The 8995-nt window shown below is 39.7% G+C and overlaps 1 protein-coding gene across 1 annotated transcript in view; it reads left to right on the forward strand.

The window, feature by feature from the left end:
• Positions 1-4252: 4252 nt before the first annotated feature.
• The window catches only part of LOC107086442 (poly(rC)-binding protein 3-like), a 26620-nt gene continuing 21877 nt past the window's right edge, over positions 4253-8995 (forward strand). Inside the window, exon 1 of the mRNA XM_015377386.1 lies at positions 4253-4511. The gene's annotated coding sequence lies outside the window, so the exon portion shown is untranslated. The remainder of the gene's footprint in view (positions 4512-8995) is intronic.

Below are 8995 nucleotides of genomic sequence, written 5' to 3' on the forward strand. Positions count from 1 at the left end.
GCCCAGGCAAAAAATAGGTCACATGTTTTGGTAACTTCGAAACAGTAGTGTTTTTGACAGCCATCTAGAATAAGTCTTAGTCTTCAGGACGAAAAGTATTATTAGTCTAGTCAGTTTTAGTCGACTGAAGGTTTCAGTCTAGTTTTAGTCAGTTTTATGTAGCAAAAAAAACCCTTTACAATTTCAAATACAGTAACAACCAGATTCTTTACCAGACTGACCTGGCCTTGCCTAGTTACTACAACTGCTGGTCACAGAATGATGCCATGCAATAAATAAAAACTGCTGTTGGGCAGAAAACTTGACTTATAGAATTCAAATAAACTTTTTCATAAATTAATGACCAACTTTATAAAAAAGTGTCTCACACTTTCAACTTTTTGTTCAACTAGTTTTATTGGTTGTTTTACATACCTACAGTGGCCAGTTACTGGTTTGCTTATAAGAAAATAATGGCTCATTTTACCTACAATTTTAAAACATACAACATTTCTGTACTTATTTCAAGTGGTAGTTATTGCCTGGTTGTAAGGCCAAAGGGTTTACAAATAAGGTAAGGCAGAGGATTGTAATTATTTGGTATCAATTCCCAATTGCTGCCCCAACTTCTAGTCTTAAAATCCCACATATGACAAAATGTTATGGTCTAATTAGTCAAACGTTGCAGAATTACCAATTACTGACCTTAAAAGCTAAGAAAAACAAGCTAACAGTTCATTTCAGGCAATGGCCCAACTACCGGCCAATCTGACTTTGCCAATCTGGACACATTTTAGTTTACAAAGTTTACATTATGCTGTACAACCTTTGTAAAATTTGTTTAGGGGGGTTACTTTGCTTAGTTTTAGGGTAAAACCATTTAAAAACCTATAAGACCTTTATTTTAGTTTAAACACAGTTTACAGAGCCAGCATATGTCACCTAGCCAACTGCTAGCCTTAGAAATTTGGTTGAACAAAATATTTCTTTCATACAGTATACAGTATTGCTCTTTCTCCTTGGTTGGTTTTGAGGTCCGGCTGCTGATCTAGCAAGCATCAGAAACCAAGAAAAACAAAATATAAGGTCTCCTTTCAGTTTAGCTGATTTTCATAGTTGGAAGATGTACCAACACTGTTACTGGCCACCTAGTGACTGAACTTCCAGAGCACAAAACCTGAGTTTAGTTTTAAATCTTTTGACTAATCTTTAGACAGCCTAAATTTGTAATTTTAGTTCAGTTAGCTGTGAATGGCTGTTTAAGGCACAGCTGCCGAATAATCCAGACAAAAACCTGTACAGTGTATGACTTCTTTAATGATTGCCTTTAAATAATCGTATGCTTTGATTGCTCTGGTGAAATTACAATTGGATCGTCCAGGAATTGCTTTAGACGCACCAGAACTTTTTCTTCTCTCCTGACACTGTCAGTATCCTTTTAGTTACAGCAATTTAAATGCTATTAACCATATAACTGTATACAGAGTTGATTTATCTGAATAAAAAGATTAGTGGAAGTTATTTGGGGTGTAATGTAAACCTTTGCCTCTTGCAGTTCAATGTGGAACGGATTTAATGCTCTATTTGTAGTTTCTCCCATGGGCTATTTTACAGTTGGATGAATAGGTAAAGGCATGATTGCCATGTAGTATATTATGTAGGTGCACAAATTAAACACAGACACCATCTGTGTGCTGAGCATCTCTACTAAATTCATACAATTGAAAAAGAGGTGAAACTTGTTCTGTATTGTCTGCATTGGCCCTAATCCACACATCCTAACCCTCCTGCTTTTTGCTGGTGCTTCTGCTGCTGCCCTCCGACCCAAATGATGAGAGATTAAGCTCTGCGCAACTGTCCATCTGACACAAGGGCTGGATTTGCACTGGATTGGGAAAAAAATCTGGACGGGCGGCTTCTAAAGCTCTGTAATTCTGAACAAACATGCTCTCAGAGGAAAGCAGATTAAAAAGCAGGAGCAGTGAGTAAGTGTGCAGGTTTTGGGGCGTTTGGTTGCGCCATAAAGTTCTGGTCCAGTTTCTCTGAGCTGTTTTTGTGTCACTTGCCATTACCAATAACAAGGGCGATGGCTTTGTGGATTCGGAATGCCCCCCCAGGCTAAAGTTCTGATTCAGACTGCCCCATCATCCCCAGACATGCCCCTGCAATGCCCATGTGCCTCACCGGGCATGTCCCCATTTTTTTTTTTATGCATCTAACGGAAATGGAAAGGGTGGGGGTGGGCATAAAGGACGATGGGTGATGGTCACCCAAACTACCCCTCTGTCATCATGCAGTCTATTTACAAAACATCAGTGCAAAGGGTCGCAACAGAAACCTCGCTCGACGACGATACGAGTCGGTTTCATCGTATAAATTCAAGAGGCGTCACATGTAGATTGGGTCGCTCACGTGACTCCGGTTTGATGGGCCAATAGCGTGGCAGAGTTNTTTTTTTTTTTTTTTACAGTAATTAACTGTAGAATCATTTACAGCAATATACTGTATTTATATATTACAGCAAGATACTGTAAATAATACAGTAGTTTACTGGCGAAGCTGCTGCCAGTAAATTACTGTAAATTCACAGTGAAAAGTCTTACAGTGTACATGTGAGAAAAACTTTAGTTCAGACGTTTTAGACATCATTAATTGCTGTTGGTTTTAAGGTCTAATTACTGGCATTCAAACCTTGATGGTTATGTTGGATTCACTAAGCAAAGTCTATCTCTTTCAGCTGGGCATACACTATACGATATTTCAATCCTTGTACTCGGCTACAGCTCAAACTCTAAGATGGTTTAAAAATTCACAGTATGTATGTTCCTACTCTGAACGGCCAGATGCTCTGATGCTATCTAACTGCTCATACTGTACGTCCAAAACCCACATGTCGGACTCGCAGCCGAGAGATGGCGCTGGTCGGACTCATCAATCTGATAGAAGAAGAAGAACTGCCTAATTTGCACATGCGCAGTGCATGAGGTTCTGGTAAATCAGCTCTTAGACACTCGTAGCTATGCTTCAACAGCAGTATTTGCCCACAAACGCCTCACGAGGGCTGACTGAATTTCCAACATGTTTGATTTTCTCTCGACCTTCATATTTCTGATCGGGAGGTGGTCATGAAAGGCTAATCGGCCCTCGTTATTCCCTGTAAACTACACGACGCAGGGCGCACTATGAGGCCTGATCCATAAAAAAAGTTTTGCACAGCTGCCGAATAATCCAGACAAAAACCTGTACAGTGTATGACTTCTTTAATGATTGCCTTTAAATAATCGTATGCTTTGATTGCTCTGGTGAAATTACAATTGGATCGTCCAGGAATTGCTTTAGACGCACCAGAACTTTTTCTTCTCTCCTGACACTGTCAGTATCCTTTTAGTTACAGCAATTTAAATGCTATTAACCATATAACTGTATACAGAGTTGATTTATCTGAATAAAAAGATTAGTGGAAGTTATTTGGGGTGTAATGTAAACCTTTGCCTCTTGCAGTTCAATGTGGAACGGATTTAATGCTCTATTTGTAGTTTCTCCCATGGGCTATTTTACAGTTGGATGAATAGGTAAAGGCATGATTGCCATGTAGTATATTATGTAGGTGCACAAATTAAACACAGACACCATCTGTGTGCTGAGCATCTCTACTAAATTCATACAATTGAAAAAGAGGTGAAACTTGTTCTGTATTGTCTGCATTGGCCCTAATCCACACATCCTAACCCTCCTGCTTTTTGCTGGTGCTTCTGCTGCTGCCCTCCGACCCAAATGATGAGAGATTAAGCTCTGCGCAACTGTCCATCTGACACAAGGGCTGGATTTGCACTGGATTGGGAAAAAAATCTGGACGGGCGGCTTCTAAAGCTCTGTAATTCTGAACAAACATGCTCTCAGAGGAAAGCAGATTAAAAAGCAGGAGCAGTGAGTAAGTGTGCAGGTTTTGGGGCGTTTGGTTGCGCCATAAAGTTCTGGTCCAGTTTCTCTGAGCTGTTTTTGTGTCACTTGCCATTACCAATAACAAGGGCGATGGCTTTGTGGATTCGGAATGCCCCCCCAGGCTAAAGTTCTGATTCAGACTGCCCCATCATCCCCAGACATGCCCCTGCAATGCCCATGTGCCTCACCGGGCATGTCCCCATTTTTTTTTTTATGCATCTAACGGAAATGGAAAGGGTGGGGGTGGGCATAAAGGACGGTGGGTGATGGTCACCCAAACTACCCCTCTGTCATCATGCAGTCTATTTACAAAACATCAGTGCAAAGGGTCGCAACAGAAACCTCGCTCGACGATACGAGTTGGTTTCATCGTATAAATTCAAGAGGCGTCACATGTAGATTGGGTCGCTCACGTGACTCCGGTTTGATGGGCCAATAGCGTGGCAGAGTTCTTTATTTTTTTTTCTGATCAGAGCTAAAGGAAAAGAGGTGGGTGGGAGGAGGAGGGAGAAATCATTTTCCCTTTGCGATTTTTTAATCCTCCAACGGCGAAAGTGGTCGTCAGCTACTGTATCCTGCCCTGCAAAAAGGTAAAGTCTACTTTGTCGTTCTAATTACGGCTTCTGGTTATTTTTCCATAAGAGGCGACGCTTTATTCTGCAAAACCCACACCTTAATGCATTTCAAATTTAAATTTCTTAGATATTTTTAGAGTCCTTTCTTGGTTGATGGTGTCACAGGAGTTCAAACTCTCGAAAAACTGGAATTTCAAAGTTCCTTTTCAAGTTGTGGAATGCCATCAATGATTAATCAACTTGGTAGTCAACGCAACGGGACCGACTTTGTTTTTAAAAAATGTATCATTTTAAATGCTTTCTTTGGCAAAACCCCAACAGGATGACTTCATGCTGGGTGGGAATCTTGTGGTTTTCGTACAAAGAACAGCCAGTTTTCCAGCCAGCTGATTTTGCTCCCCGACGTCCACTGATTATTGATGTTGAACTGATTGTCTTTGTTTTCAGGCATAAGCAATTTCATTGTTTGGGAATTAGCCGCATCAACTGTTGACACAATAGAAGAGGTCGTTATTATGATTATCTTCATGCGGATATAAGCATGGCAGCTGTTGGGTGGTCATACAAAAGAAAAATGTCCTTCCTCATTTCGCTTGACCCTTACTGTATTTTAATTGTAGATTTATCTGGATAATAAGCTAAGATGTAATCATGTGGTGACGAAGCTGAAATGCGCAAAAAAGAAGGATCAAAGGGAAGAAAATAGGAACGTTTTCAACTCGTTCCGCATCAGCGCCGGGGGGAAGCTCGGCGTATGGAAGCCATGACTTTGTGACAACCAGTGATCTCACATTACAAACTGTGGCAAATCTAAAATGGCCGACTTAACGCTCCTTTTTGGGCACAACATGGTGTGCCTCTGTTCTCTCTGGTTTTTCCTCTCCGTGCTGGAGGTCTATGAGGTAGCTTTGAAGATTGTTGGCCATCACCATTTGTCGGCTGCGTCCTTCGGTTTGACTCCTTGAGATAGCTGCAGCTTTGATTGTGATTAAGGTTGAGACGTCAGGACGCTGGGCTCCTGATTTAGACTGACAGCTCTTGAGAGGACTGTCATAGCGGTGCATTGGAAGGCCGACTGGGCGTACAACCCCCCACCCCCCTCCAAGCCCCCCCGCTTCGCCACATAAAACAAAAGCCAGACGAGACCAGAGCTGCTCATATACCAGGGAACGGAGCTGGAATTGCTCAACTCCCCAGTTCTACTTGATAAGACGTCCTATGTGTTGCAAAAAAACACATATTCAACACTTTCACCTCCGAAAATTTCAACTTTGACAGTTTTTTCTCACATTTTTCCCACAGTGAGGCACTCCTTTGATACAGAACATATGCCTGAAACTGATCACCCTTTGCGGTCCCCCTCAGCTGCCCTACATGTTTCTTAATTTCCCTTTTGTTCACCGCTAATTGGAGCAAAAACACGTCCCAGATTTGTCTAAATGATGATGGACATAAATTTGTAGCATGTATTTTTTTTTTTGGGGGGGGGGGGGCATGTTTGAATAATGTGCAGAGCAGTGAGGATATTCATATTTTAACCCTTTACATCTTCTATTGGCACATCTTAAAGGTGAAAACATCTAACGTACATAGACATTTTTTCTTCCTCAACAATAATAAACATTGCTGTTGTTTCCTGTTTCCTATTGAACCTATATGACTTTCTAAATGTGTGGTTAGGGGTCAGCTAATTTGGCCCGGATTACACCCATTTATTGTATTCCCTTACAAGAATTTTTATCTGTTTCCCTCCCATCTTGCATCCTTAGGTACAGACAACTCATTATTTCTATTAACACTACATTTCCCACTAAATTAAATGAAAAAATGTGCCTTAACATAAACAAAATTTGAAATTTCTCTTGTTTTGATAGCCTTTTATAAAAAAAAAAAAAAGAAATCAAGACTGGCTTTAATGGGAAGAATGTCAGCTCTTAATGCAATAATCGACATAATAAGCAGTAGTGGGTATTTCTCAGAGTGATAGAATAATGAATTTGCATGCAAAAGATGCAAAAAGATCATACAATCTTGAAAATTAACAAAGTTTTGTATTTTATTTAAGCTGGTTTAGATATCTGAAACTGGTAAGTTTAGTTTAAGAACCCACACTCTACTTAAAAAGTTCTCAATCCATTTAGGATCCACAAAAAAATCCCTTCTCTCAAGCATTTTCAGCAACTTTCCATCATTCACACACTGATGATTCTGCATACAGTCTGAGCATCTCCTCATTGTTGACAGCAACTAAAGAGGAAGGAGGTCAAGGGATCACCAATTCGGGTTCTTCAAGAGCGAGGCTCAAGTCTTTTCTATGGTTGAGGCGAAGGAGGACAGAGGATGAGGAGGAGGAGGAGGGAGCCATTTTGTGCACTGCGTTGCCCAGCCGAGCGTAAAGCGTGATTAATTCAATAGCCGCCATAGAAGAGGAGGAGGAGGAGGCTAGCAGCGCCGAGCGTGACCCACTTTTACTATCAGATGTCAGGAAAAATTCCCCGCCATATCCCTCTTTTTGCTTTCACTTTTAACGACTTCCTGCCAGAGGAGAGGCAAAAAAAAACAACAACCCCCCACCCAGCTCAAATCAAGTTTCAATGTTATTTAGCTTGGACGCAGCACATAAAAAGGTAACAGGCTGGAAGGTTTTTGGCGCCACTGAATTACAGACCCTTGACCTCATTCTACAGAATGGAACTATTGAACTATAGCTTGTTTAGCATCTTTCTTTTTAACTAAATAAAGAGTCTGAGTCTTAACCGGAAGAAAAAATGCCCTATTAGTTTGGTTTTTCTTGCTAGTTCTTTTTTCACTTCGTTTCTTAAGAATGAAATCTGGAGCTCATAAGTATTTTTGTCTCCAAGATGGAACCATTGATTTAATCCCTGCCTTTTACATTTTTTTTTTTACTTTTCGCTCCCTCCCTCCTGCCTGCCCCTGGTGAGGACCTGCACCGCTGGCTTGGGTCTTAAACCCGGATTAAGGCCTTTTACGTAATCTGGTCTTCTCTGGGAAATTGGAGGGACAGCTGGCGACAGAATCTCCACCGCTCATCTATCGAACCTCTGCTGGCCTCCAAAACCAGCATCTAGCACAGATTAGGATGAATTTATAGCAGGAACCTTGCAAAAATATTTCCATTATAATACATGTCCAGGATTACAGGGAATCTATAAGCACTGTATGTTGTGAAAGGATCTAAAGGGATGCTGGTTAGATCATAGTTAGGCTAATATAAAAAGAAACGCTTTTCTGGATTTGTAATCATTAAAACACTCTCCCACCCTTGTCATTTGCAAAAAATAATTTGGATATTCAGGTTTTAACTGAAGCCCAACACCAGAACACATGTTTCAACATGATAGTAATGACTCCTTTAAAGAGTGACTGTGGAAAAAAATCTAGAAATAAGTCATGCTTTTTTGTAATTATGTGTTTAATCTACAGCAGATGGGTTATGGATGTTTATAAAAATGGTAAAAGGTAGTTTAAACATATATAATTTTCACAACATATAAAAAGGGTCCACATTAAAGTATATCTAAATGTAGTGCAATAGCAATACGTCAAAAAAAAATGCTTTATTCAAAACCAAGAAACAGCTTTGTAAGGTAAAGTCTATGACGTCTAAATATGGCATGAAAAGTGATGAGTTATTATGTAAACGGTAAAAGGGATTTAGAAAAAGTAATCTAAAAATGTCTACATGTTGTTGGAAAAAAAACAAAAAGAAACGTAACTTTAGGCAATACCTCCACACAAAGACAATATATGTGTACAGTAGCTAATTGGTGCAAATGGCGCGTAAATAGATGATTTCACAGTGAATTAAAAAGGTCCAGCGAATTCAAAAATTTGATTAACAAATGAAAAACAAGACTTGCATAAACATGTAAAGAAATAAAATGCTGTGAATAAAAAGGCTGGGATCACAGAAAACAGAGAGCGGCAAAATGGAAACATGCTGTAACACAAAAACGCCCTGCAAATACATAAATAACACTAAAACACAGAATAAATGCAAGTAAAAAAAACTGTAATTGAAAACTGAAATACAACTTCATAAAAGCTTGGAAGAGCTCAAAAACACTACGGGGGGACAGTCATCATGACGGACCAGACTCCCATAAAAGCAAAAAACTGATTCTAAGAAAAAAATAAATCCATAAACAAGATTAAAAGAAAAACATTGTTTGTTTTTTTTTACTTTCTCCAGATGCCTTCAAGATAATATCCCATTTATGCTTTCGCTAAGCATCTCCTTCATAATCATCAATTTATTGTAATGTCTATATTCTGTTCCCATATGAGTTACCGACTGTCTATCCACAGTGGTCTGGCGCTCCTCTATTTTTAAGAACTAGTTCGAGAATTTTCTTGGTTTGTAGTTGTATTTGCTGCTTGCATCATTTTTTCTTTTGCATGTGTTTTGTGTTTGCCCCAGTTTTGTGTTAGCTAGTGTAACCTTTGTTTTAGCTAGTCGCTTTTATATTAGCGTGTCT

Source organism: Cyprinodon variegatus, unplaced genomic scaffold (genome assembly GCF_000732505.1).
Source record: "Cyprinodon variegatus isolate N-32 unplaced genomic scaffold, C_variegatus-1.0 Scaffold153, whole genome shotgun sequence".
Classification (NCBI taxonomy): Eukaryota; Metazoa; Chordata; class Actinopteri; order Cyprinodontiformes; family Cyprinodontidae; genus Cyprinodon; species Cyprinodon variegatus.